This window comes from Oncorhynchus mykiss, chromosome 16 (assembly GCF_057628025.1).
Source record: "Oncorhynchus mykiss isolate SJ-2025 chromosome 16, ASM5762802v1, whole genome shotgun sequence".
Classification (NCBI taxonomy): domain Eukaryota; kingdom Metazoa; phylum Chordata; class Actinopteri; order Salmoniformes; family Salmonidae; genus Oncorhynchus; species Oncorhynchus mykiss.
Window position 1 is genome coordinate 39,644,585 of NC_143037.1, and position 24,771 is coordinate 39,669,355.

The window sequence follows — 24,771 nt, forward strand, 5'->3', positions numbered from 1 at the left end:
TTAAGGTAACGTAAATGACACCTAGTTAATATGAGTAGTGAATAACTATCGTATTTTTAATATTCTGCAAAAACAGCTAGTTGATGAGAGGCTGAAAGAGAATTGCAAGAATCGCGCAATTTCACAGGCGGGCCCCAAACAGGCAAATAACAAAAATAACCTCGGAACGCAGAACTCGTCGGTCGTTGTCAGTGGATTGTATTGGCGGGAAGAACAAAAATATCGTCTGCAGGGTAATCGAAGTCGCCGCATCTAATGTCAAGTCACAGGTGAGCTGCCTTGTTAAACCCTAAAAATAAATAATAACACGATTGCGTTGAAATGACCCATTAAGCCATTTGTAAGGATTTCCCCCATGTGGACCTGTTTTCACTCTTACCCTGATGGTTGCTGATATTTCCAGACACTTTTTCAGTCTTATCTGAGGAATTTTATCATTTATATCAGAATGGCCATATTCTGATGCCAGTTTAGCGCTCATTCAATGACGATTTACTACTCTTTCCCATTGAAGGCCATATTGAGGTTAAATCAATGACTGGACTTGTTCATGTATAAAAACAAATGACTATTGAAAGTGCAAGTCAGTATCGTGCACAGTTGTTCTGGTCTCTGTGGTGATTTTAGAGCGTGGTTCATATTTCTACTTTTACCGCATACACTTTAACCCGATACCCAGTTACTGTGCTGTAGTCAGGATGGCCGAGCGGTCTAAGGCGCTGCGTTCAGGTCGCAGTCTCCCATGGAGGCGTGTGTTCAAATCCCACTTCTGACAGTTTTTTAGTGCCTCTCAGGAGCCATGCTGCTCAGCAGTAATAATAAGAATGATGAAATAACAACTTCACACAGTGAAATAACAATTCATAATAAACACTCTCAAATGCAGACCTTCTGGAGCTGAGCAAAGATCAAGGTTAAATAAGAAAACAGCTGGACTTAATAACAAATGAATGAGGGGAACATTTTGTGTTATTGCATTATAATGAGTTACTGCATTATCTTTCAGTTGTTAAATTTCACTTTCTGTAGGCTATGCCTGTTGGCCCATTCACTCCTAACAAGCTTGTTTTCTTCTGTCCATGTTGTCGTGGCCGTGTGGTTAAGGCGATGGACTAGAAATCCATTAGGATCTTCCTGCGCAGGTTCAAATCCTGCCGACAACGAAAATGCATTTTTTTGACCCCTCCGGAGGTTGAAGTTTAGTCGTGTTTCTTATACCAATCGCATCCTCTCAGATCTCCGCAAGTACATATGGATTAGTTGTCCATTTGGGATAGGACTGCAGGCCATCTGTCCCACTTCACACCTTTACACACCTGGTTATCCAGCCTTCTAGCTCTATAGGCCACAGTAGCATAGGTTACAGGTTTGTAGTCAAGCCACAGATTTCAGGTGAGATCCCATGATACACTCAACAATACAACAACACGATTCTCATGAATAACCATGAAGCCATTTGCTAAGATTTCCCCCATTTTGACATGTGGAAACCTGTTGTCACTCTTACCCTGACGGGAAGCTCCAGACACTTTTTTGGTCCTAACTGAGGCATTTTTAAATTAATGTCAAATTGGCCATATTCTGAAGACACTCTTAGGCTGCAGGGTAATCGAACTGGCCACATCTAAAGTCAAGCCACAGGTAACAGGTGAGAAACCTTGTTAAACCCTAAAAGAAAAATAAAAAACTTGATTGCATTGAAAATAACCATTAAGTCATTCAGGTCGCAGACTCCCCTATAGGCATGGTTTGAAACCCCCTCCTGACAACTTTTTAGCGCCTGCATGTCATGCACCTTTGTAAAATCCAGTTGAAAAATGAATGACTTAAGGTAACGTAAATGACACCTAGTTAATATGAGTAGTGAATAACTATCGTATTTGTAATATTCTGCAAAAACAGCTAGTTGATGAGAGGCTGAAAGAGAATTGCAAGAATCGCGCAATTTCACAGGCGGGCCCCAAACAGGCAAATAACAAAAATAATCTCGAAACGCAGAACTCGTCGGTCGTTGTCAGTGGATTGTATTGGCGGGAAGAACAAAAATATCGTCTGCAGGGTAATCAAAGTCGCCGCATCTAATGTCAAATCACAGGTGAGCTGCCTTGTTAACCCCTGAAAATAAATAATAACACGATTGCGTTGAAATGACTCATTAAGCCATTTGTAAGGATTTCCCCCATGTGGACCTGTTGTCACTCTTACCCTGATGGTTGCTGATATTTCCAGACACTTTTTCAGTCTTATCTGAGGAATTTTATCATTTATATCAGAATGGCCATATTCTGATGCCAGTTTAGCGCTCATTCAATGACGATTTACTACTCTTTCCCATTGAAGGCCATATTGAGGTTAAATCAATGACTGGACTTTTTAATTTATAAAAACAAATGACTATTGAAAGTGCAAGTCAGTATCGTGCATAGTTGTTCTGGTCTCTGTGGTGATTTTAGAGCGTTGTTCATATTTCTACTTTTACCGCATACACTTTAACCCGATACCCAGTTACTGTGCTGTAGTCAGGATGGCCGAGCGGTCTAAGGCGCTGCGTTCAGGTCGCAGTCTCCCATGGAGGCGTGGGTTCAAATCCCACTTCTGACAGTTTTTTAGTGCCTCTCAGGAGTCATGCTGCTCAGCAGTAATAATAAGAATGATGAAATAACAACTTCACACAGTGAAATAACAATTCATAATAAACACTCTCAAATGCAGACCTTCTGGAGCTGAGCAAAGATCAAGGTTAAATAAGAAAACAGCTGGACTTAATAACAAATGAATGAGGGGAACATTTTGTGTTATTGCATTATAATGAGTTACTGCATTATCTTTCAGTTGTTAAATTTCACTTTCTGTAGGCTATGCCTGTTGGCCCATTCACTCCTAACAAGCTTGTTTTCTTCTGTCAACGTTGTCGTGGCCGAGTGGTTAAGGCGATGGACTAGAAATCCATTAGGATCTTCCTGCGCAGGTTCAAATCCTGCCGACAACGAAAATGCATTTTTTTGACCCCTCCGGAGGTTGAAGTTTAGTCGTGTTTCTTATACCAATCGCATCCTCTCAGATCTCCGCAAGTACATATGGATTAGTTGTCCATTTGGGATAGGACTGCAGGCCATCTGTCCCACTTCACACCTTTACACACCTGGTTATCCAGCCTTCTAGCTCTATAGGCCACAGTAGCATAGGTTACAGGTTTGTAGTCAAGCCACAGATTTCAGGTGAGATCCCATGATACACTCAACAATACAACAACACGATTCTCATGAATAACCATGAAGCCATTTGCTAAGATTTCCCCCATTTTGACATGTGGAAACCTGTTGTCACTCTTACCCTGACGGGAAGCTCCAGACACTTTTTTGGTCCTAACTGAGGCATTTTTAAATTAATGTCAAATTGGCCATATTCTGAAGACACTCTTAGGCTGCAGGGTAATCGAACTGGCCACATCTAAAGTCAAGCCACAGGTAACAGGTGAGAAACCTTGTTAAACCCTAAAATAAAAATAAAAAACTTGATTGCATTGAAAATAACCATTAAGTCATTCAGGTCGCAGACTCCCCTATAGGCATGGTTTGAAACCCCCTCCTGACAACTTTTTAGCGCCTGCATGTCATGCACCTTTGTAAAATCCAGTTGAAAAATAAATGACTTAAGGTAACGTAAATGACACCTAGTTAATATGAGTAGTGAATAACTATCGTATTTTTAATATTCTGCAAAAACAGCTAGTTGATGAGAGGCTGAAAGAGAATTGCAAGAATCGCGCAATTTCACAGGCGGGCCCCAAACAGGCAAATAACAAAAATAATCTCGGAACGCAGAACTCGTCGGTCGTTGTCAGTGGATTGTATTGGCGGGAAGAACAAAAATATCGTCTGCAGGGTAATCGAAGTCGCCGCATCTAATGTCAAGTCACAGGTGAGCTGCCTTGTTAAACCCTAAAAATAAATAATAACACGATTGCGTTGAAATGACCCATTAAGCCATTTGTAAGGATTTCCCCCATGTGGACCTGTTTTCACTCTTACCCTGATGGTTGCTGATATTTCCAGACACTTTTTCAGTCTTATCTGAGGAATTTTATCATTTATATCAGAATGGCCATATTCTGATGCCAGTTTAGCGCTCATTCAATGACGATTTACTACTCTTTCCCATTGAAGGCCATATTGAGGTTAAATCAATGACTGGACTTGTTCATGTATAAAAACAAATGACTATTGAAAGTGCAAGTCAGTATCGTGCACAGTTGTTCTGGTCTCTGTGGTGATTTTAGAGCGTGGTTCATATTTCTACTTTTACCGCATACACTTTAACCCGATACCCAGTTACTGTGCTGTAGTCAGGATGGCCGAGCGGTCTAAGGCGCTGCGTTCAGGTCGCAGTCTCCCATGGAGGCGTGTGTTCAAATCCCACTTCTGACAGTTTTTTAGTGCCTCTCAGGAGCCATGCTGCTCAGCAGTAATAATAAGAATGATGAAATAACAACTTCACACAGTGAAATAACAATTCATAATAAACACTCTCAAATGCAGACCTTCTGGAGCTGAGCAAAGATCAAGGTTAAATAAGAAAACAGCTGGACTTAATAACAAATGAATGAGGGGAACATTTTGTGTTATTGCATTATAATGAGTTACTGCATTATCTTTCAGTTGTTAAATTTCACTTTCTGTAGGCTATGCCTGTTGGCCCATTCACTCCTAACAAGCTTGTTTTCTTCTGTCCACGTTGTCGTGGCCGTGTGGTTAAGGCGATGGACTAGAAATCCATTAGGATCTTCCTGCGCAGGTTCAAATCCTGCCGACAACGAAAATGCATTTTTTTGACCCCTCCGGAGGTTGAAGTTTAGTCGTGTTTCTTATACCAATCGCATCCTCTCAGATCTCCGCAAGTACATATGGATTAGTTGTCCATTTGGGATAGGACTGCAGGCCATCTGTCCCACTTCACACCTTTACACACCTGGTTATCCAGCCTTCTAGCTCTATAGGCCACAGTAGCATAGGTTACAGGTTTGTAGTCAAGCCACAGATTTCAGGTGAGATCCCATGATACACTCAACAATACAACAACACGATTCTCATGAATAACCATGAAGCCATTTGCTAAGATTTCCCCCATTTTGACATGTGGAAACCTGTTGTCACTCTTACCCTGACGGGAAGCTCCAGACACTTTTTTGGTCCTAACTGAGGCATTTTTAAATTAATGTCAAATTGGCCATATTCTGAAGACACTCTTAGGCTGCAGGGTAATCGAACTGGCCACATCTAAAGTCAAGCCACAGGTAACAGGTGAGAAACCTTGTTAAACCCTAAAAGAAAAATAAAAAACTTGATTGCATTGAAAATAACCATTAAGTCATTCAGGTCGCAGACTCCCCTATAGGCATGGTTTGAAACCCCCTCCTGACAACTTTTTAGCGCCTGCATGTCATGCACCTTTGTAAAATCCAGTTGAAAAATGAATGACTTAAGGTAACGTAAATGACACCTAGTTAATATGAGTAGTGAATAACTATCGTATTTGTAATATTCTGCAAAAACAGCTAGTTGATGAGAGGCTGAAAGAGAATTGCAAGAATCGCGCAATTTCACAGGCGGGCCCCAAACAGGCAAATAACAAAAATAATCTCGAAACGCAGAACTCGTCGGTCGTTGTCATTGGATTGTATTGGCGGGAAGAACAAAAATATCGTCTGCAGGGTAATCAAAGTCGCCGCATCTAATGTCAAATCACAGGTGAGCTGCCTTGTTAACCCCTGAAAATAAATAATAACACGATTGCGTTGAAATGACTCATTAAGCCATTTGTAAGGATTTCCCCCATGTGGACCTGTTGTCACTCTTACCCTGATGGTTGCTGATATTTCCAGACACTTTTTCAGTCTTATCTGAGGAATTTTATCATTTATATCAGAATGGCCATATTCTGATGCCAGTTTAGCGCTCATTCAATGACGATTTACTACTCTTTCCCATTGAAGGCCATATTGAGGTTAAATCAATGACTGGACTTTTTAATTTATAAAAACAAATGACTATTGAAAGTGCAAGTCAGTATCGTGCATAGTTGTTCTGGTCTCTGTGGTGATTTTAGAGCGTTGTTCATATTTCTACTTTTACCGCATACACTTTAACCCGATACCCAGTTACTGTGCTGTAGTCAGGATGGCCGAGCGGTCTAAGGCGCTGCGTTCAGGTCGCAGTCTCCCATGGAGGCGTGGGTTCAAATCCCACTTCTGACAGTTTTTTAGTGCCTCTCAGGAGTCATGCTGCTCAGCAGTAATAATAAGAATGATGAAATAACAACTTCACACAGTGAAATAACAATTCATAATAAACACTCTCAAATGCAGACCTTCTGGAGCTGAGCAAAGATCAAGGTTAAATAAGAAAACAGCTGGACTTAATAACAAATGAATGAGGGGAACATTTTGTGTTATTGCATTATAATGAGTTACTGCATTATCTTTCAGTTGTTAAATTTCACTTTCTGTAGGCTATGCCTGTTGGCCCATTCACTCCTAACAAGCTTGTTTTCTTCTGTCAACGTTGTCGTGGCCGAGTGGTTAAGGCGATGGACTAGAAATCCATTAGGATCTTCCTGCGCAGGTTCAAATCCTGCCGACAACGAAAATGCATTTTTTTGACCCCTCCGGAGGTTGAAGTTTAGTCGTGTTTCTTATACCAATCGCATCCTCTCAGATCTCCGCAAGTACATATGGATTAGTTGTCCATTTGGGATAGGACTGCAGGCCATCTGTCCCACTTCACACCTTTACACACCTGGTTATCCAGCCTTCTAGCTCTATAGGCCACAGTAGCATAGGTTACAGGTTTGTAGTCAAGCCACAGATTTCAGGTGAGATCCCATGATACACTCAACAATACAACAACACGATTCTCATGAATAACCATGAAGCCATTTGCTAAGATTTCCCCCATTTTGACATGTGGAAACCTGTTGTCACTCTTACCCTGACGGGAAGCTCCAGACACTTTTTTGGTCCTAACTGAGGCATTTTTAAATTAATGTCAAATTGGCCATATTCTGAAGACACTCTTAGGCTGCAGGGTAATCGAACTGGCCACATCTAAAGTCAAGACACAGGTAACAGGTGAGAAACCTTGTTAAACCCTAAAATAAAAATAAAAAACTTGATTGCATTGAAAATAACCATTAAGTCATTCAGGTCGCAGACTCCCCTATAGGCATGGTTTGAAACCCCCTCCTGACAACTTTTTAGCGCCTGCATGTCATGCACCTTTGTAAAATCCAGTTGAAAAATAAATGACTTAAGGTAACGTAAATGACACCTAGTTAATATGAGTAGTGAATAACTATCGTATTTTTAATATTCTGCAAAAACAGCTAGTTGATGAGAGGCTGAAAGAGAATTGCAAGAATCGCGCAATTTCACAGGCGGGCCCCAAACAGGCAAATAACAAAAATAACCTCGGAACGCAGAACTCGTCGGTCGTTGTCAGTGGATTGTATTGGCGGGAAGAACAAAAATATCGTCTGCAGGGTAATCGAAGTCGCCGCATCTAATGTCAAGTCACAGGTGAGCTGCCTTGTTAAACCCTAAAAATAAATAATAACACGATTGCGTTGAAATGACCCATTAAGCCATTTGTAAGGATTTCCCCCATGTGGACCTGTTTTCACTCTTACCCTGATGGTTGCTGATATTTCCAGACACTTTTTCAGTCTTATCTGAGGAATTTTATCATTTATATCAGAATGGCCATATTCTGATGCCAGTTTAGCGCTCATTCAATGACGATTTACTACTCTTTCCCATTGAAGGCCATATTGAGGTTAAATCAATGACTGGACTTGTTCATGTATAAAAACAAATGACTATTGAAAGTGCAAGTCAGTATCGTGCACAGTTGTTCTGGTCTCTGTGGTGATTTTAGAGCGTGGTTCATATTTCTACTTTTACTGCATACACTTTAACCCGATACCCAGTTACTGTGCTGTAGTCAGGATGGCCGAGCGGTCTAAGGCGCTGCGTTCAGGTCGCAGTCTCCCATGGAGGCGTGTGTTCAAATCCCACTTCTGACAGTTTTTTAGTGCCTCTCAGGAGCCATGCTGCTCAGCAGTAATAATAAGAATGATGAAATAACAACTTCACACAGTGAAATAACAATTCATAATAAACACTCTCAAATGCAGACCTTCTGGAGCTGAGCAAAGATCAAGGTTAAATAAGAAAACAGCTGGACTTAATAACAAATGAATGAGGGGAACATTTTGTGTTATTGCATTATAATGAGTTACTGCATTATCTTTCAGTTGTTAAATTTCACTTTCTGTAGGCTATGCCTGTTGGCCCATTCACTCCTAACAAGGCTGTTTTCTTCTGTCAACGTTGTCGTGGCCGAGTGGTTAAGGCGATGGACTAGATATCCATTAGGATCTTCCTGCGCAGGTTCAAATCCTGCCGACAACGAAAATGCTTTTTTTTGACCCCTCCGGAGGTTGAAGTTTAGTCGTGTTTCTTATACCAATCGCATCCTCTCAGATCTCCGCAAGTACATAGGGATTAGTTGTCCATTTGGGATAGGACTGCAGGCCATCTGTCCCACTTCACACCTTTACACACCTGGTTATCCAGCCTTCTAGCTCTATAGGCCACAGTAGCATAGGTTACAGGTTTGTAGTCAAGCCACAGATTTCAGATGAGATCCCATGATACACTCAACAATACAACAACACGATTCTCATGAATAACCATTAAGCCATTTGCTAAGATTTCCCCCATTTTGACATGTGGAAACCTGTTGTCACTCTTACCCTGACGGGAAGCTCCAGACACTTTTTTGGTCCTATCTGAGGCATTTTTAAATTCATGTCAAATTGGCCATATTCTGAAGACACTCTTAGGCTGCAGGGTAATCGAACTGGCCACATCTAAAGTCAAGCCACAGGTAACAGGTGAAAAACCTTGTTAAACCCTAAAAGAAAAAGAAAAAACTCGATTGCATTGAAAATAACCATTAAGTCATTCAGGTCGCAGCTCCCCTATAGGCATGGTTTGAAACCCCCTCCTGACAACTTTTTAGCGCCTGCATGTCATGCACCTTTGTAAAATCCAGTTGAAAAATAAATGACTTAAGGTAACGTAAATGACACCTAGTTAATATGAGTAGTGAATAACTATCGTATTTTTAATATTCTGCAAAAACAGCTAGTTGATGAGAGGCTGAAAGAGAATTGCAAGAATCGCGCAATTTCACAGGCGGGCCCCAAACAGGCAAATAACAAAAATAACCTCGGAACGCAGAACTCGTCGGTCGTTGTCAGTGGATTGTATTGGCGGGAAGAACAAAAATATCGTCTGCAGGGTAATCAAAGTCGCCGCATCTAATGTCAAGTCACAGGTGAGCTGCCTTGTTAACCCCTGAAAATAAATAATAACACGATTGCGTTGAAATGACTCATTAAGCCATTTGTAAGGATTTCCCCCATGTGGACCTGTTGTCACTCTTACCCTGATGGTTGCTGATATTTCCAGACACTTTTTCAGTCTTATCTGAGGAATTTTATCATTTATATCAGAATGGCCATATTCTGATGCCAGTTTAGCGCTCATTCAATGACGATTTACTACTCTTTCCCATTGAAGGCCATATTGAGGTTAAATCAATGACTGGACTTTTTAATTTATAAAAACAAATGACTATTGAAAGTGCAAGTCAGTATCGTGCATAGTTGTTCTGGTCTCTGTGGTGATTTTAGAGCGTTGTTCATATTTCTACTTTTACCGCATACACTTTAACCCGATACCCAGTTACTGTGCTGTAGTCAGGATGGCCGAGCGGTCTAAGGCGCTGCGTTCAGGTCGCAGTCTCCCATGGAGGCGTGGGTTCAAATCCCACTTCTGACAGTTTTTTAGTGCCTCTCAGGAGTCATGCTGCTCAGCAGTAATAATAAGAATGATGAAATAACAACTTCACACAGTGAAATAACAATTCATAATAAACACTCTCAAATGCAGACCTTCTGGAGCTGAGCAAAGATCAAGGTTAAATAAGAAAACAGCTGGACTTAATAACAAATGAATGAGGGGAACATTTTGTGTTATTGCATTATAATGAGTTACTGCATTATCTTTCAGTTGTTAAATTTCACTTTCTGTAGGCTATGCCTGTTGGCCCATTCACTCCTAACAAGCTTGTTTTCTTCTGTCAACGTTGTCGTGGCCGAGTGGTTAAGGCGATGGACTAGAAATCCATTAGGATCTTCCTGCGCAGGTTCAAATCCTGCCGACAACGAAAATGCTTTTTTTTGACCCCTCCGGAGGTTGAAGTTTAGTCGTGTTTCTTATACCAATCGCATCCTCTCAGATCTCCGCAAGTACATATGGATTAGTTGTCCATTTGGGATAGGACTGCAGGCCATCTGTCCCACTTCACACCTTTACACACCTGGTTATCCAGCCTTCTAGCTCTATAGGCCACAGTAGCATAGGTTACAGGTTTGTAGTCAAGCCACAGATTTCAGGTGAGATCCTATGATACACTCAACAATACAACAACACGATTCTCATGAATAACCATGAAGCCATTTGCTAAGATTTCCCCCATTTTGACATGTGGAAACCTGTTGTCACTCTTACCCTGACGGGAAGCTCCAGACACTTTTTTGGTCCTAACTGAGGCATTTTTAAATTAATGTCAAATTGGCCATATTCTGAAGACACTCTTAGGCTGCAGGGTAATCGAACTGGCCACATCTAAAGTCAAGCCACAGGTAACAGGTGAGAAACCTTGTTAAACCCTAAAATAAAAATAAAAAACTTGATTGCATTGAAAATAACCATTAAGTCATTCAGGTCGCAGACTCCCCTATAGGCATGGTTTGAAACCCCCTCCTGACAACTTTTTAGCGCCTGCATGTCATGCACCTTTGTAAAATCCAGTTGAAAAATAAATGACTTAAGGTAACGTAAATGACACCTAGTTAATATGAGTAGTGAATAACTATCGTATTTTTAATATTCTGCAAAAACAGCTAGTTGATGAGAGGCTGAAAGAGAATTGCAAGAATCGCGCAATTTCACAGGCGGGCCCCAAACAGGCAAATAACAAAAATAACCTCGGAACGCAGAACTCGTCGGTCGTTGTCAGTGGATTGTATTGGCGGGAAGAACAAAAATATCGTCTGCAGGGTAATCGAAGTCGCCGCATCTAATGTCAAGTCACAGGTGAGCTGCCTTGTTAAACCCTGAAAATAAATAATAACACGATTGCGTTGAAATGACCCATTAAGCCATTTGTAAGGATTTCCCCCATGTGGACCTGTTTTCACTCTTACCCTGATGGTTGCTGATATTTCCAGACACTTTTTCAGTCTTATCTGAGGAATTTTATCATTTATATCAGAATGGCCATATTCTGATGCCAGTTTAGCGCTCATTCAATGACGATTTACTACTCTTTCCCATTGAAGGCCATATTGAGGTTAAATCAATGACTGGACTTGTTCATGTATAAAAACAAATGACTATTGAAAGTGCAAGTCAGTATCGTCCACAGTTGTTCTGGTCTCTGTGGTGATTTTAGAGCGTGGTTCATATTTCTACTTTTACCGCATACACTTTAACCCGATACCCAGTTACTGTGCTGTAGTCAGGATGGCCGAGCGGTCTAAGGCGCTGCGTTCAGGTCGCGGTCTCCCATGGAGGCGTGTGTTCAAATCCCACTTCTGACAGTTTTTTAGTGCCTCTCAGGAGCCATGCTGCTCAGCAGTAATAATAAGAATGATGAAATAACAACTTCACACAGTGAAATAACAATTCATAATAAACACTCTCAAATGCAGACCTTCTGGAGCTGAGCAAAGATCAAGGTTAAATAAGAAAACAGCTGGACTTAATAACAAATGAATGAGGGGAACATTTTGTGTTATTGCATTATAATGAGTTACTGCATTATCTTTCAGTTGTTAAATTTCACTTTCTGTAGGCTATGCCTGTTGGCCCATTCACTCCTAACAAGCCTGTTTTCTTCTGTCAAAGTTGTCGTGGCCGAGTGGTTAAGGCGATGGACTAGAAATCCATTAGGATGTTCCTGCGCAGGTTCAAATCCTGCCGACAACGAAAATGCTTTTTTTTGACCCCTCCGGAGGTTGAAGTTTAGTCGTGTTTCTTATACCAATCGCATCCTCTCAGATCTCCGCAAGTACATAGGGATTAGTTGTCCATTTGGGATAGGACTGCAGGCCATCTGTCCCACTTCACACCTTTACACACCTGGTTATCCAGCCTTCTAGCTCTATAGGCCACAGTAGCATAGGTTACAGGTTTGTAGTCAAGCCACAGATTTCAGATGAGATCCCATGATACACTCAACAATACAACAACACGATTCTCATGAATAACCATTAAGCCATTTGCTAAGATTTCCCCCATTTTGACATGTGGAAACCTGTTGTCACTCTTACCCTGACGGGAAGCTCCAGACACTTTTTTGGTCCTATCTGAGGCATTTTTAAATTCATGTCAAATTGGCCATATTCTGAAGACACTCTTAGGCTGCAGGGTAATCGAACTGGCCACATCTAAAGTCAAGCCACAGGTAACAGGTGAAAAACCTTGTTAAACCCTAAAAGAAAAAGAAAAAACTCGATTGCATTGAAAATAACCATTAAGTCATTCAGGTCGCAGACTCCCCTATAGGCATGGTTTGAAACCCCCTCCTGACAATTTTTTAGCGCCTGCATGTCATGCACCTTTGTAAAATCCAGTTTGAAAAATAAATGACTTAAGGTAACGTAAATGACACCTAGTTAATATGAGTAGTGAATAACTATCGTATTTTTAATATTCTGCAAAAACAGCTAGTTGATGAGAGGCTGAAAGAGAATTGCAAGAATCGCGCAATTTCACAGGCGGGCCCCAAACAGGCAAATAACAAAAATAATCTCGGAACGCAGAACTCGTCGGTCGTTGTCAGTGGATTGTATTGGCGGGAAGAACAAAAATATCGTCTGCAGGGTAATCAAAGTCGCCGCATCTAATGTCAAGTCACAGGTGAGCTGCCTTGTTAAACCCTAAAAATAAATAATAACACGATTGCGTTGAAATGACTCATTAAGCCATTTGTAAGGATTTCCCCCATGTGGACCTGTTGTCACTCTTACCCTGATGGTTGCTGATATTTCCAGACACTTTTTCAGTCTTATCTGAGGAATTTTATCATTTATATCAGAATGGCCATATTCTGATGCCAGTTTAGCGCTCATTCAATGACGATTTACTACTCTTTCCCATTGAAGGCCATATTGAGGTTAAATCAATGACTGGACTTTTTAATTTATAAAAACAAATGACTATTGAAAGTGCAAGTCAGTATCGTGCATAGTTGTTCTGGTCTCTGTGGTGATTTTAGAGCGTGGTTCATATTTCTACTTTTACCGCATACACTTTAACCCGATACCCAGTTACTGTGCTGTAGTCAGGATGGCCGAGTGGTCTAAGGCGCTGTGTTCAGGTCGCAGTCTCCCATGGAGGCGTGTGTTCAAATCCCACTTCTGACAGTTTTTTAGTGCCTCTCAGGAGCCATGCTGCTCAGCAGTAATAATAAGAATGATGAAATAACAACTTCACACAGTGAAATAACAATTCATAATAAACACTCTCAAATGCAGACCTTCTGGAGCTGAGCAAAGATCAAGGTTAAATAAGAAAACAGCTGGACTTAATAACAAATGAATGAGGGGAACATTTTGTGTTATTGCATTATAATGAGTTACTGCATTATCTTTCAGTTGTTAAATTTCACTTTCTGTAGGCTATGCCTGTTGGCCCATTCACTCCTAACAAGCCTGTTTTCTTCTGTCAACGTTGTCGTGGCCGAGTGGTTAAGGCGATGGACTAGAAATCCATTAGGATGTTCCTGCGCAGGTTCAAATCCTGCCGACAACGAAAATGCTTTTTTTTGACCCCTCCGGAGGTTGAAGTTTAGTCGTGTTTCTTATACCAATCGCATCCTCTCAGATCTCCGCAAGTACATAGGGATTAGTTGTCCATTTGGGATAGGACTGCAGGCCATCTGTCCCACTTCACACCTTTACACACCTGGTTATCCAGCCTTCTAGCTCTATAGGCCACAGTAGCATAGGTTACAGGTTTGTAGTCAAGCCACAGATTTCAGATGAGATCCCATGATACACTCAACAATACAACAACACGATTCTCATGAATAACCATTAAGCCATTTGCTAAGATTTCCCCCATTTTGACATGTGGAAACCTGTTGTCACTCTTACCCTGACGGGAAGATCCAGACACTTTTTTGGTCCTATCTGAGGCATTTTTAAATTCATGTCAAATTGGCCATATTCTGAAGACACTCTTATAGTCTGCAGGGTAATCGAACTGGCCACATCTAAAGTCAAGCCACAGGTAACAGGTGAGAAACCTTGTTAAACCCTAAAAGAAAAAGAAAAAACTTGATTGCATTGAAAATAACCATTAAGTCATTCAGGTCGCAGCTCCCCTATAGGCATGGTTTGAAACCCCCTCCTGACAACTTTTTAGCGCCTGCATGTCATGCACCTTTGTAAAATCCAGTTGAAAAATAAATGACTTAAGGTAACGTAAATGTCACCTAGTTAATATGAGTAGTGAATAACTATCGTATTTTTAATATTCTGCAAAAACAGCTAGTTGATGAGAGGCTGAAAGAGAATTGCAAGAATCGCGCAATTTCACAGGCGGGCCCCAAACAGGCAAATAACAAAAATAATCTCGGAACGCAGAACTCGTCGGTCGTTGTCAGTGGATTGTATTGGCGGGAAGAACAAAAATATCGTCTGCAGGGTAATCGAAGTCGCCGCATCTAATGTCAAGTCACAGGTGAGCTGCCTTGTTAAACCCTAAAAATAAATAATAACACGATTGCGTTGAAATGACCCATTAAGCCATTTGTAAGGATTTCCCCCATGTGGACCTGTTGTCACTCTTACCCTGATGGTTGCTGATATTTCCAGACACTTTTTCAGTCTTATCTGAGGAATTTTATCATTTAAATCAGAATGGCCATATTCTGATGCCAGTTTAGCGCTCATTCAATGGCGATTTACTACTCTTTCCCATTGAAGGCCATATTGAGGTTAATCAATGACTGGACTTTTTAATTTATAAAAACAAATGACTATTGAAAGTGCAAGTCAGTATCGTGCATAGTTGTTCTGGTCTCTGTGGTGATTTTAGAGCGTTGTTCATATTTCTACTTTTACCGCATACACTTTAACCCGATACCCAGTTACTGTGCTGTAGTCAGGATGGCCGAGCGGTCTAAGGCGCTGCGTTCAGGTCGCAGTCTCCCATGGAGGCGTGGGTTCAAAACCCACTTCTGACAGTTTTTTAGTGCCTCTCAGGAGTCATGCTGCTCAGCAGTAATAATAAGAATGATGAAATAACAACTTCACACAGTGAAATAACAATTCATAATAAACACTCTCAAATGCAGACCTACTGGAGCTGAGCAAAGATCAAGGTTAAATAAGAAAACAGCTGGACTTAATAACAAATGAATGAGGGGAACATTTTGTGTTATTGCATTATAATGAGTTACTGCATTATCTTTCAGTTGTTAAATTTCACTTTCTGTAGGCTATGCCTGTTGGCCCATTCACTCCTAACAAGCCTGTAATCTTCTGTCAACGTTGTCGTGGCCGAGTGGTTAAGGCAATGGACTAGAAATCCATTAGGATCTTCCTGCGTAGGTTCAAATCCTGCCGACAATGAAAATGCATTTCTTTGACCCCTCCGGAGGTTGAAGTTTAGTCATGTTTCTTATACCAATCGCATCCTCTCAGCTCTCCGCAAGTACATAGGGATTTGTTGTCCATTTTGGATAGGACTGCAGGCCATCTATCCCACTTCACACCTTTACACACCTGGTTATCCAGCCTTCTAGCTCTTTAGGCCACAGTAGCATAGGTTACAGGTTTGTAGTCAAGCCACAGATTTCAGGTGAGATCCCATGATACACTCAACAATACAACAACACGATTCTCATGAATAACCATTAAGCCATTTGCTAAGATTTCCCCCATTTTGACATGTGGAAACCTGTTGTCACTCTTACCCTGACGGGAAGCTCCAGACACTTTTTTGGTCCTATCTGAGGCATTTTTAAATTCATGTCAAATTGGCCATATTCTGAAGACACTCTTATAGTCTGCAGGGTAATCGAACTGGCCACATCTAAAGTCAAGCCACAGGTAACAGGTGAGAAACCTTGTTAAACCCTAAAAGAAAAAGAAAAAACTCGATTGCATTGAAAATAACCATTAAGTCATTCAGGTCGCAGACTCCCCTATAGGCATGGTTTGAAACCCCCTCCTGACAACTTTTTAGCGCCTGCATGTCATGCACCTTTGTAAAATCCAGTTGAAAAATGAATGACTTAAGGTAACGTAAATGACACCTAGTTAATATGAGTAGTGAATAACTATCGTATTTGTAATATTCTGCAAAAACAGCTAGTTGATGAGAGGCTGAAAGAGAATTGCAAGAATCGCGCAATTTCACAGGCGGGCCCCAAACAGGCAAATAACAAAAATAATCTCGGAACGCAGAACTCGTCGGTCGTTGTCAGTGGATTGTATTGGCGAGAAGAACAAAAATATCGTCTGCAGGGTAATCAAAGTCGCCGCATCTAATGTCAAATCACAGGTGAGCTGCCTTGTTAAACCCTGAAAATAAATAATAACACGATTGCGTTGAAATGACTCATTAAGCCATTTGTAAGGATTTCCCCCATGTGGACCTGTTGTCACTCTTACCCTGATGGTTGCTGATATTTCCAGACACTTTTTCAGTCTTATCTGAGGAATTTTATCATTTATATCAGAATGGCCATATTCTGATGCCAGTTTAGCGCTCATTCAATGACGATTTACTACTCTTTCCCATTGAAGGCCATATTGAGGTTAAATCAATGACTGGACTTTTTAATTTATAAAAACAAATGACTATTGAAAGTGCAAGTCAGTATCGTGCATAGTTGTTCTGGTCTCTGTGGTGATTTTAGAGCGTTGTTCATATTTCTACTTTTACCGCATACACTTTAACCCGATACCCAGTTACTGTGCTGTAGTCAGGATGGCCGAGCGGTCTAAGGCGCTGCGTTCAGGTCGCAGTCTCCCATGGAGGCGTGGGTTCAAATCCCACTTCTGACAGTTTTTTAGTGCCTCTCAGGAGTCATGCTGCTCAGCAGTAATAATAAGAATGATGAAATAACAACTTCACACAGTGAAATAACAATTCATAATAAACACTCTCAAATGCAGACCTTCTGGAGCTGAGCAAAGATCAAGGTTAAATAAGAAAACAGCTGGACTTAATAACAAATGAATGAGGGGAACATTTTGTGTTATTGCATTATAATGAGTTACTGCATTATCTTTCAGTTGTTAAATTTCACTTTCTGTAGGCTATGCCTGTTGGCCCATTCACTCCTAACAAGCTTGTTTTCTTCTGTCAACGTTGTCGTGGCCGAGTGGTTAAGGCGATGGACTAGAAATCCATTAGGATCTTCCTGCGCAGGTTCAAATCCTGCCGACAACGAAAATGCATTTTTTTGACCCCTCCGGAGGTTGAAGTTTAGTCGTGTTTCTTATACCAATCGCATCCTCTCAGATCTCCGCAAGTACATATGGATTAGTTGTCCATTTGGGATAGGACTGCAGGCCATCTGTCCCACTTCACACCTTTACACACCTGGTTATCCAGCCTTCTAGCTCTATAGTCCACAGTAGCATAGGTTACAGGTTTGTAGTCAAGCCACAGATTTCAGGTGAGATCCCATGATACACTCAACAATACAACAACACGATTCTCATGAATAACCATGAAGCCATTTGCTAAGATTTCCCCCATTTTGACATGTGGAAACCTGTTGTCACTCTTACCCTGACGGGAAGCTCCAGACACTTTTTTGGTCCTAACTGAGGCATTTTTAAATTAATGTCAAATTGGCCATATTCTGAAGACACTCTTAGGCTGCAGGGTAATCGAACTGGCCACATCTAAAGTCAAGCCACAGGTAACAGGTGAGAAACCTTGTTAAACCCTAAAAGAAAAAGAAAAAACTCGATTGCATTGAAAATAACCATTAAGTCATTCAGGTCGCAGACTCCCCTATAGGCATGGTTTGAAACCCCCTCCTGACAACTTTTTAGCGCCTGCATGTCATGCACCTTTGTAAAATCCAGTTGAAAAATGAATGACTTAAGGTAACCTAAATGACACCTAGTTAATATAAGTAGTGAATAACTATCGTATTTGTAATATTCTGCAAAAACAGCTAGTTGATGAGAGGCTGAAAGAGAATTGCAAGAATCGCGCAATTTCACAGGCGGGCCCCAAACAGGCAAATAACAAAAATAATCTCGGAACGCAGAACTCGTCGGTCGTTGTCAGTGGATTGTATTGGCGGGAAGAACAAAAATATCGTCTGCAGGGTAATCAAAGTCGCCGCATCTAATGTCAAATCACAGGTGAGCTGCCTTGTTAAACCCTGAAAATAAATAATAACACGATTGCGTTGAAATGACTCATTAAGCCATTTGTAAGGATTTCCCCCATGTGGACCTGTTGTCACTCTTACCCTGATGGTTGCTGATATTTCCAGACACTTTTTCAGTCTTATCTGAGGAATTTCATAATTTATATCAGAATGGCCATATTCTGATGCCAGTTTAGCGCTCATTCAATGACGATTTACTACTCTTTCCCATTGAAGGCCATATTGAGGTTAAATCAATGACTGGACTTTTTAATTTATAAAAACAAATGACTATTGAAAGTGCAAGTCAGTATCGTGCATAGTTGTTCTGGTCTCTGTGGTGATTTTAGAGCGTTGTTCATATTTCTACTTTTACCGCATACACTTTAACCCGATACCCCGTTACTGTGCTGTAGTCAGGATGGCCGAGCGGTCTAAGGCGCTGCGTTCAGGTCGCAGTCTCCCATGGAGGCGTGGGTTCAAATCCCACTTCTGACAGTTTTTTAGTGCCTCTCAGGAGTCATGCTGCTCAGCAGTAATAATAAGAATGATGAAATAACAACTTCACACAGTGAAATAACAATTCATAATAAACACTCTCAAATGCAGACCTTCTGGAGCTGAGCAAAGATCAAGGTTAAATAAGAAAACAGCTGGACTTAATAACAAATGAATGAGGGGAACATTTTGTGTTATTGCATTATAATGAGTTACTGCATTATCTTTCAGTTGTTAAATTTCACTTTCTGTAGGCTATGCCTGTTGGCCCATTCACTCCTAACAAGCTTGTTTTCTTCTGTCAACGTTGTCGTGGCCGTGTGGTTAAGGCGATGGACTAGAAATCCATTAGGATCTTCCTGCGCAGGTTCAAATCCTGCCGACAATGAAAATGCATTTTTTTGACCCCTCCGGAGGTTGAAGTTTAGTCGTGTTTCTTATACCAATTGCATCCTCTCAGATCTCCGCAAGTACATATGGATTAGTTGTCCATTTGGGATAGGACTGCAGGCCATCTGTCCCACTTCACACCTTTACACACCTGGTTATCCAGCCTTCTAGCTCTATAGGCCACAGTAGCATAGGTTACAGGTTTGTAGTCAAGCCACAGATTTCAGGTGAGATCCCATGATACACTCAACAATACAACAACACGATTCTCATGAATAACCATGAAGCCATTTGCTAAGATTTCCCCCATTTTGACATGTGGAAACCTGTTGTCACTCTTACCCTGACGGGAAGCTCCAGACACTTTTTTGGTCCTATCTGAGGCATTTTTAAATTCATGTCAAATTGGCCATATTCTGAAGACACTCTTATAGTCTGCAGGGTAATCGAACTGGCCACATCTAAAGTCAAGCCACAGGTAACAGGTGAGAAACCTTGTTAAACCCTAAAAGAAAAAGAAAAACTCGATTGCATTGAAAATAACCATTAAGTCATTCAGGTCGCAGACTCCCCTATAGGCATGGTTTGAAACCCCCTCCTGACAACTTTTTAGCGCCTGCATGTCATGCACCTTTGTAAAATCCAGTTGAAAAATGAATGACTTAAGGTAACGTAAATGACACCTAGTTAATATGAGTAGTGAATAACTATCGTATTTGTAATATTCTGCAAAAACAGCTAGTTGATGAGAGGCTGAAAGAGAATTGCAAGAATCGCGCAATTTCACAGGCGGGCCCCAAACAGGCAAATAACAAAAATAATCTCGGAACGCAGAACTCGTCGGTCGTTGTCAGTGGATTGTATTGGCGGGAAGAACAAAAATATCGTCTGCAGGGTAATCAAAGTCGCCGCATCTAATGTCAAATCACAGGTGAGCTGCCTTGTTAAACCCTGAAAATAAATAATAACACGATTGCGTTGAAATGACTCATTAAGCCATTTGTAAGGATTTCCCCCATGTGGACCTGTTGTCACTCTTACCCTGATGGTTGCTGATATTTCCAGACACTTTTTCAGTCTTATCTGAGGAATTTTATAATTTATATCAGAATGGCCATATTCTGATGCCAGTTTAGCGCTCATTCAATGACGATTTACTACTCTTTCCCATTGAAGGCCATATTGAGGTTAAATCAATGACTGGACTTTTTAATTTATAAAAACAAATGACTATTGAAAGTGCAAGTCAGTATCGTGCATAGTTGTTCTGGTCTCTGTGGTGATTTTAGAGCGTTGTTCATATTTCTACTTTTACCGCATACACTTTAACCCGATACCCCGTTACTGTGCTGTAGTCAGGATGGCCGAGCGGTCTAAGGCGCTGCGTTCAGGTCGCAGTCTCCCATGGAGGCGTGGGTTCAAATCCCACTTCTGACAGTTTTTTTAGTGCCTCTCAGGAGTCATGCTGCTCAGCAGTAATAATAAGAATGATGAAATAACAACTTCACACAGTGAAATAACAATTCATAATAAACACTCTCAAATGCAGACCTTCTGGAGCTGAGCAAAGATCAAGGTTAAATAAGAAAACAGCTGGACTTAATAACAAATGAATGAGGGGAACATTTTGTGTTATTGCATTATAATGAGTTACTGCATTATCTTTCAGTTGTTAAATTTCACTTTCTGTAGGCTATGCCTGTTGGCCCATTCACTCCTAACAAGCTTGTTTTCTTCTGTCAACGTTGTCGTGGCCGTGTGGTTAAGGCGATGGACTAGAAATCCATTAGGATCTTCCTGCGCAGGTTCAAATCCTGCCGACAACGAAAATGCATTTTTTTGACCCCTCCGGAGGTTGAAGTTTAGTCGTGTTTCTTATACCAATCGCATCCTCTCAGATCTCCGCAAGTACATATGGATTAGTTGTCCATTTGGGATAGGACTGCAGGCCATCTGTCCCACTTCACACCTTTACACACCTGGTTATCCAGCCTTCTAGCTCTATAGGCCACAGTAGCATAGGTTACAGGTTTGTAGTCAAGCCACAGATTTCAGGTGAGATCCCATGATACACTCAACAATACAACAACACGATTCTCATGAATAACCATGAAGCCATTTGCTAAGATTTCCCCCATTTTGACATGTGGAAACCTGTTGTCACTCTTACCCTGACGGGAAGCTCCAGACACTTTTTTGGTCCTATCTGAGGCATTTTTAAATTCATGTCAAATTGGCCATATTCTGAAGACACTCTTATAGTCTGCAGGGTAATCGAACTGGCCACATCTAAAGTCAAGCCACAGGTAACAGGTGAGAAACCTTGTTAAACCCTAAAAGAAAAAGAAAAACTCGATTGCATTGAAAATAACCATTAAGTCATTCAGGTCGCAGACTCCCCTATAGGCATGGTTTGAAACCCCCTCCTGACAACTTTTTAGCGCCTGCATGTCATGCACCTTTGTAAAATCCAGTTGAAAAATGAATGACTTAAGGTAACGTAAATGACACCTAGTTAATATGAGTAGTGAATAACTATCGTATTTGTAATATTCTGCAAAAACAGCTAGTTGATGAGAGGCTGAAAGAGAATTGCAAGAATCGCGCAATTTCACAGGCGGGCCCCAAACAGGCAAATAACAAAAATAATCTCGGAACGCAGAACTCGTCGGTCGTTGTCAGTGGATTGTATTGGCGGGAAGAACAAAAATATCGTCTGCAGGGTAATCAAAGTCGCCGCATCTAATGTCAAATCACAGGTGAGCTGCCTTGTTAAACCCTGAAAATAAATAATAACACGATTGCGTTGAAATGACTCATTAAGCCATTTGTAAGGATTTCCCCCATGTGGACCTGTTGTCACTCTTACCCTGATGGTTGCTGATATTTCCAGACACTTTTTCAGTCTTATCTGAGGAATTTTATAATTTATATCAGAATGGCCATATTCTGATGCCAGTTTAGCGCTCATTCAATGACGATTTACTACTCTTTCCCATTGAAGGCCATATTGAGGTTAAATCAATGACTGGACTTTTTAATTTATAAAAACAAATGACTATTGAAAGTGCAAGTCAGTATCGTGCATAGTTGTTCTGGTCTCTGTGGTGATTTTAGAGCGTTGTTCATATTTCTACTTTTACCGCATACACTTTAACCCGATACCCCGTTACTGTGCTGTAGTCAGGATGGCCGAGCGGTCTAAGGCGCTGCGTTCAGGTCGCAGTCTCCCATGGAGGCGTGGGTTCAAATCCCACTTCTGACAGTTTTTTAGTGCCTCTCAGGAGTCATGCTGCTCAGCAGTAATAATAAGAATGATGAAATAACAACTTCACACAGTGAAATAACAATTCATAATAAACACTCTCAAATGCAGACCTTCTGGAGCTGAGCAAAGATCAAGGTTAAATAAGAAAACAGCTGGACTTAATAACAAATGAATGAGGGGAACATTTTGTGTTATTGCATTATAATGAGTTACTGCATTATCTTTCAGTTGTTAAATTTCACTTTCTGTAGGCTATGCCTGTTGGCCCATTCACTCCTAACAAGCTTGTTTTCTTCTGTCCACGTTGTCGTGGCCGTGTGGTTAAGGCGATGGACTAGAAATCCATTAGGATCTTCCTGCGCAGGTTCAAATCCTGCCGACAACGAAAATGCATTTTTTTGACCCCTCCGGAGGTTGAAGTTTAGTCGTGTTTCTTATACCAATCGCATCCTCTCAGATCTCCGCAAGTACATATGGATTAGTTGTCCATTTGGGATAGGACTGCAGGCCATCTGTCCCACTTCACACCTTTACACACCTGGTTATCCAGCCTTCTAGCTCTATAGGCCACAGTAGCATAGGTTACAGGTTTGTAGTCAAGCCACAGATTTCAGGTGAGATCCCATGATACACTCAACAATACAACAACACGATTCTCATGAATAACCATGAAGCCATTTGCTAAGATTTCCCCCATTTTGACATGTGGAAACCTGTTGTCACTCTTACCCTGACGGGAAGCTCCAGACACTTTTTTGGTCCTAACTGAGGCATTTTTAAATTAATGTCAAATTGGCCATATTCTGAAGACACTCTTAGGCTGCAGGGTAATCGAACTGGCCACATCTAAAGTCAAGCCACAGGTAACAGGTGAGAAACCTTGTTAAACCCTAAAAGAAAAAGAAAAAACTTGATTGCATTGAAAATAACCATTAAGTCATTCAGGTCGCAGACTCCCCTATAGGCATGGTTTGAAACCCCCTCCTGACAACTTTTTAGCGCCTGCATGTCATGCACCTTTGTAAAATCCAGTTGAAAAATGAATGACTTAAGGTAACGTAAATGACACCTAGTTAATATGAGTAGTGAATAACTATCGTATTTGTAATATTCTGCAAAAACAGCTAGTTGATGAGAGGCTGAAAGAGAATTGCAAGAATCGCGCAATTTCACAGGCGGGCCCCAAACAGGCAAATAACAAAAATAATCTCGAAACGCAGAACTCGTCGGTCGTTGTCAGTGGATTGTATTGGCGGGAAGAACAAAAATATCGTCTGCAGGGTAATCGAAGTCGCCGCATCTAATGTCAAGTCACAGGTGAGCTGCCTTGTTAAACCCTAAAAATAAATAATAACACGCTTGCGTTGAAATGACCCATTAAGCCATTTGTAAGGATTTCCCCCATGTGGACCTGTTGTCACTCTTACCCTGATGGTTGCTGATATTTCCAGACACTTTTTCAGTCTTATCTGAGGAATTTTATCATTTATATCAGAATGGCCATATTCTGATGCCAGTTTAGCGCTCATTCAATGACGATTTACTACTCTTTCCCATTGAAGGCCATATTGAGGTTAAATCAATGACTGGACTTTTTAATTCATAAAAACAAATGACTATTGAAAGTGCAAGTCAGTATCGTGCATAGTTGTTCTGGTCTCTGTGGTGATTTTAGAGCGTTGTTCATATTTCTACTTTTACCGCATACACTTTAACCCGATACCCAGTTACTGTGGGGTAGTCAGGATGGCCGAGCGGCCTAAGGCGCTGCGTTCAGGTCGCAGTTTCCCATGGAGGCGTGGGTTCAAATCCCACTTCTGACAGTTTTTTAGTGCCTCTCAGGAGTCATGCTGCTCAGCAGTAATAATAAGAATGATGAAATAACAACTTCACACAGTGAAATAACAATTCATAATAAACACTCTCAAATGCAGACCTTCTGGAGCTGAGCAAAGATCAAGGTTAAATAAGAAAACAGCTGGACTTAATAACAAATGAATGAGGGGAACATTTTGTGTTATTGCATTATAATGAGTTACTGCATTATCTTTCAGTTGTTAAATTTCACTTTCTGTA

At 41.0% G+C, this 24,771-nt stretch overlaps 7 non-coding genes across 7 annotated transcripts; all 7 read left to right on the forward strand.

Moving 5' to 3' along the window:
* Positions 1-2,518: 2,518 nt before the first annotated feature.
* On the forward strand, positions 2,519-2,601 carry trnal-cag (transfer RNA leucine (anticodon CAG)). Its single transcript has one exon. It is a non-coding gene; the product is annotated as a tRNA-Leu (tRNA).
* A 3,569-nt stretch (positions 2,602-6,170) lies between these two features.
* On the forward strand, positions 6,171-6,253 carry trnal-cag (transfer RNA leucine (anticodon CAG)). Its single transcript has one exon. It is a non-coding gene; the product is annotated as a tRNA-Leu (tRNA).
* A 3,568-nt stretch (positions 6,254-9,821) lies between these two features.
* On the forward strand, positions 9,822-9,904 carry trnal-cag (transfer RNA leucine (anticodon CAG)). Its single transcript has one exon. It is a non-coding gene; the product is annotated as a tRNA-Leu (tRNA).
* Positions 9,905-17,128: 7,224 nt separating this feature from the next.
* On the forward strand, positions 17,129-17,211 carry trnal-cag (transfer RNA leucine (anticodon CAG)). The gene has a single exon. It is a non-coding gene; the product is annotated as a tRNA-Leu (tRNA).
* A 1,743-nt stretch (positions 17,212-18,954) lies between these two features.
* trnal-cag (transfer RNA leucine (anticodon CAG)) lies at positions 18,955-19,037 on the forward strand. Its single transcript has one exon. It is a non-coding gene; the product is annotated as a tRNA-Leu (tRNA).
* A 1,744-nt stretch (positions 19,038-20,781) lies between these two features.
* trnal-cag (transfer RNA leucine (anticodon CAG)) lies at positions 20,782-20,864 on the forward strand. The gene has a single exon. It is a non-coding gene; the product is annotated as a tRNA-Leu (tRNA).
* Positions 20,865-22,609: 1,745 nt separating this feature from the next.
* trnal-cag (transfer RNA leucine (anticodon CAG)) lies at positions 22,610-22,692 on the forward strand. Its single transcript has one exon. It is a non-coding gene; the product is annotated as a tRNA-Leu (tRNA).
* Positions 22,693-24,771: the final 2,079 nt, after the last annotated feature.